We start from the raw sequence: 5548 nt of genomic DNA on the forward strand, positions 1-5548 counted from the left end.
AGATGCTGATGTGGGACTGGGGTAAGCAGAGTAAGAAGTCTCTCAAAACCAGGTTAAAGTCCAACAGGTTTATTTGATAGCACAAGCCACAAGCTTTCGGAGCACACTCACCTGATAAAGGGGCAGGGCAGCACTCCGAAAGCTTGTGGCTTGTGCTATCAAATAAACCTGTTGGACTTTGACCTGGTGTTGAGACTTCTTACTGTCCCCAGGGTCTCTGGATTACTAGCCCAGTGACAATATCACTACACCACTGCCTCCCCCAATGCAATTAGGGGATTTTCACAGTAACTTCATTGCAGTGTTAATGTAAGACTACTTGTGACTAATAACTAAACTTTACTTTTTATTCAGAGCTTTGATTACACCCTTATTCTCATCCCACCTCCAGTCAGCTCCATTAGCCTTTCAATGTTGCAATTTGTAAAAGGTTAGGGAAGTCGCGTGTTAATCCTGCCTCCAGGGGAAAACAGCATTGTTGTGGGGCGTATTAATGTTTCATACAGATGACAGCAGTATAACTGAATATAGAACACTTTGCACAATAACATCCGTGCACATATTAATAACTCATTTGTAAGAGGCAACAACTTGAAAATTTGCTGATGACAATGACTTCATAATTCACAAAATAATTTGCATTTATGCAGTACCTTTTGTAACCTCATAGCCAAAGCCCTTCATAGATAACGAAGTAGGGTCTCACAAACAGCAATAAGATGAGTGACCATGATGATTTAGTGATTTTTTTTTTGGCTTGGGCTAACTTCTGGCCAGGACACCAGGAAGAACCTTCCCTGTTTTTCAATGAGGCAGTATACTGAGACCCAATATCTCACCGAAAGGATGGTTTCAAAAGTTACTCTAGTAAAGAAGGTGAAGTGAATTCTTTAATTCATCCTCAACTGAAAAATATTAATTCTTGTTTTAGTTTACCATCACATCTTTTATCGTCACATCTTTTCTATGTGACAGCTTGGCTCAGCAACAACACTTTCATCACCACATCAGATCATCATGGTTTCAAGCTTCAATTCAAGGTCTGAGCTTTGATAATCACCTCAGTGCACTATTGAGGAACTGCTGCTTTGTCAGAAGTACCGCCTTTCGGACAGGATGTTATACCTATCTGCTGAGAGCTGAAGAAAATTGATCAAGTCAACCATCCTAGTGATGGCAGGGAGAGGAGGAGAGAGTAAACCACCAGTCATTGAAGATGTTGCTAGTGACTTACAGATTTAAGGTCTGTTGTAGACATTCATTGCAGTGGTTTCACCTCCCTGTTCTGTCTCTTTCTCCACCCATCCCACTCCTTGAATCCAATTGTTCCTCCCCTCCCCTCATACATCTGGCCCCCATCCTCCCTCTCTGTTTAACTTGAATACTGCACTCTATATTGGCTCCCTTTGTGAAACTAGAGATTCACAAGTTGAATAAATTCTTGGAGCTTAGTTCTAGCATAATACATAATATTTGGATCCCTTGGAACGTGAGAATCCATCCCACCAGAAATTAATTAACTATTTTGTGGTCAAAATCTGTAATAAATTGCACTACTGCTGCAACAGGTCTACAGCAGACGCCATCTCCCTGGTCGTGCACTCAACCCTGGAACACCTAGATAACAAAGACACCTATGTCAGACTCCTATTTATTGACTACAGCTCAGCCTTCAAAACCATTAATTCTATGAAACTTAAACTCCTCCAAACTTTGTGGGCCTGGACCTTGGCTCCTCCCTTTGCGACTGGACCCTGAACTTCTTAACCCATAGACCACAATCAGTAAGGATAGACAACACCTCCTCCATGAATATCCTCAAACTGGTGCCCACAGTCCCTTACTATACTCCTTACACACCTATGACTGTGTGGCCAAATTCCCCTCCAGTTCGATTTTCAAGTTTGCAACGACACCAGTGTATGGGTCCGATCTCAAACAATGGCGAGACAGTACTGGAATGAGATAGAGAACCTGGTGAACTGGTGCAATGACAATAATCTCTCAATGACAACAAAACGAAGGAGATTGTCATCGACTTCAGGAAGTGTAGTGGAGAACATGCACCTGTTTATGTCAATGAGGACAAAGTAGAAAGGGTCGAGAGCTTTGTGTTTTTAGACGTCCGGATCACCAACAACTTGTCCTCATTCCCCCATGCTGACACTATAGTTGAGAAAGCTCACCAATGCGTCTACTTTTTCAGAAGACCAAGAAAAGTTGGTTATGATTCTCACCAACTTCTACAGATGCACTATAGAAAGCATTCTTTCTAGTTGTATCATAGCTTGGTGTAGCTCCTGCTCTATCCAAGACCGCAAGAAACTACGAAAGATTGTGAATGTAGCCTAATCCATCACGCAAAGCAGCCTCCCATCCATTGACTCTGTTTACATTTCCCACTCCCTCGGCAAATCAGCCAGCATAATTAAGGACCCTATGCACCCCAGACATTCTCTCTTCCACCTTCTGTTGGAAAAAGATACAAAAGTCTGAGTTCACGTACCAGCTGACTCAAGAATTAGCTTCTTCTCTGCTGCCATCAGACTTTTGAGTGGACTTACCTTGCATTAAGTTGATCCTTCTCTGCACTCTAGCTGCGGCTAATGCTACATTCTGCACTCTCTCATTTCCTTTTCTATAAACGGTATGCTTTGTCTGTATAGTGTGCAAGAAACAATACTTTTTACTGTATGCTAATACATGTGATGTTAATAAATTAAATCAAAATTCCAGAAGTAAATCATGCTCAAATTCCCACATTTCAATTAGTCAACAATTTGGTCTATACTGAACATCTAGTAGTGTATCAATACAAATCCCTTGAGGAGTATAGAGGTGTAAGAATATACTTAAAAGGAAAATCAGGAGGGCAAAAGGGGACATGAGATAGCTTTGGCAGATAAGGTAAAGGAGACTCCAAAGAGATTCTACAAGTATATTAAGGGTAACTAGGTAGAGAATAGGGCCCCTTAAAGATCAACAAAGTCATCTATGTGTGAAGTCACAGGAGATGGGTGAGATCCTAATGAATATTTCTTGCCAGTATTTACCATGGATAAAGGCATGGAAGCTAGGCAACTCAGAGAAGTAAATAATGATGTCTTGAAAAGCATCCACATTACAAAAGAGGAGGTGCATAAGAACATAAGAAATAGGAGCAGGAGTAGGCCATCTAGCCCTTCGAGCCTGCCCCGCCATTCAATAAGATCATGGCTGATCTGTTGTGGCTCAGTTCCACTTTCCCGCCCTCTCCCCATAACCCTTAATCCCCTCTCTCATCAAGAACCTATCAACCCGCTTCTTAAAAATATGTAGCGAGGCAGCCTCCACCACTTCAACGGGCAGAGAATTCCAGAGATTCACCACCCTTTGAGTGAAGAAGTTCCTCCTCAACTCCGTTCTAAACCGCCTCCCCTTTATCTTGAGGCTGTGCCCCCTAGTCCTACTGTCTTTTTTGAGCAGGCGACGGTGCAGAGGGACCTCGGGGTCCTTGTGCATGAGTCGCAAAAACCCAGCTTGCAGGTGCAGCAGGTGGTCAGGAAGGCGAATGGGATGCTGGCCTTCATAGCGAGAGGTGCTGGAAATCGTAAAATGCATAAAGGTAGATAAATCACTGGGACCGGATCAAGTGTATCCCAGGCCATTGTGGAAAGCTAGGGAAGAAATTGCATGGTCTTTAGTGGAGGTGTGAAATGCCCGAAGATTGGAAGGAGGCAGATGTGCCATTATTTAAAAAAGGTGCCGGGAAAAGCCAGGGAACTACAGACTGGTGAGCCTAATGTTGTTGGAGGAGATGCTGAGAGGCAGAATCTTATGTGTGTTTGGTAAAGCAAGGACTGATTAGGAATGCTCAGCACGGCTTTGTACACGAGAAATTTTGTCTTACAAATTTGATAGCATTTTTTGAAGGGCTGACCAAGAAAACAGAGGAGGACGGAGCAATAGACGTTGTTTACATGGACTTTAGCAAGGCCTTCTACAAGGTCCCGATAAAGTTAGATTACATGGGGTCCAGACTGAACTAGCCAATTGGATACAAAATTGGCTTGCCAGTAGGAGACAGAGGGTGGTGATAGAGGGTTGTTTTTCAGACTAGAGGCCTATGGCCAGTGGTGCACTGCAGGGATTGGTGCTGGATCCACTGCTGTTTGTCATTTATGTAAATGATTTTGATTAGGATGGCACAGTGCTTAGCACTGTTGCCTCACAGCTCCAGGGACCTGAGTTCGATTCCTGGCTTGGGTCACTATCTGTGTAGAGTTTGCACATTACCCCCGTGTCTGCATCGGTTTCCCCTGGGTGCTCCAGTTTCCTCCCAGAGTTCAAAGATGTGCAGGTTAGGTTGTTTGGACATGCAAAATTGTCCGAGGCGTTTAGGTTAGGAGGATTAGTGGGATAAATATGTGGGATACCGGAATTGCGCCTGGGTGGGATTGTTGTTGGCGCAGACTTGATGGGCTGAATGGCCTCCTTCTGCACTTTAGGGATTCTATGATTCTAGAATAGGGGAAGCATGGTTAGTAGGTTTGCGGATTACACCAAAATCAGTGGTGTAGTAGACAGTGAAAAAGGTTATCTAACGCTACAATGTGATCTTGATCAACTGGGCCAGTGGGCCGAGGAATGGCAGATAGAGTTTAATTCTGATAAATGTGAGATGTTGCATTTTGGTAAGGCAACCCAGGGCAGGACTTGCACAGTAAACGGTCAGGCCTGGAAGTGTTGTCAAACAGAGAAACCTAGAGGTGCAGGTACATATACCTTTACAGGCAGACGGGGCGGTGAAGAAGGTGAATGGCACACTTCAGTCAGAGATTTGAGTACAGGAGTCGGAGGGCCACATTTTGGAGTACTGCATACAATTCTGTTAATCCTGCTATAGGAAGGATGCTATTAAACTGGAAAGGGTGCAAAAAGGATGTTACTGAGATTGGAAGGTTTGAATTATAAGGGAAGGCTGGGTAGGTTGGGATTGTTTTCCCTGGAGCGTAGGAGGATGAGGGGTGTTCTTATGGAGGTTTATAAAATCATGAGGGGCATAGGTAAGGTGAATAGTTAAGGTCTTTTCCCTTGGGTAGGGGAGCTCAAAACTAAAAGAACATAACATAAGAACATAAGAAATAGGAGCAGGAGTAGGTCAACCAGCCCTTCGAGCCTGCCCCGCCATTCAATAAGATCATGGCTGATCTGTCGTGGCTCAGTTCCACATTCCCGCCCTCTCCCCATAACCCTTAATCCCCTCTCTTATCAAAAACCCATCAACCCGCGTCTTAAAAATATTTAGCGAGGCAGCCTCCAGCACTTCAACGGGCAGAGAATTCCAGAGATTCACCACCCTTTGAGTGAAGAAGTTCCTCCTCAACTCCGTTCTAAACCACCCCCCCTTTATCTTGAGGCTGTGCCCCCTAGTCCTACTGTCCTTTCTGAGCGGGAAGAGTCTCTCCACCTCTATCCTATCCATCCCATTCATCATCTTATACGTCTCAATGAGATCTCCCCTCATTCTTCTAAACTCTAACGAGTACAAGCCTAATTTATTCAGCCT

The sequence above is a fragment of the Carcharhinus amblyrhynchos genome, chromosome 27, assembly GCF_965287045.1.
Source record: "Carcharhinus amblyrhynchos chromosome 27, sCarAmb.v2.hapA, whole genome shotgun sequence".
NCBI lineage: Eukaryota > Metazoa > Chordata > Chondrichthyes > Carcharhiniformes > Carcharhinidae > Carcharhinus > Carcharhinus amblyrhynchos.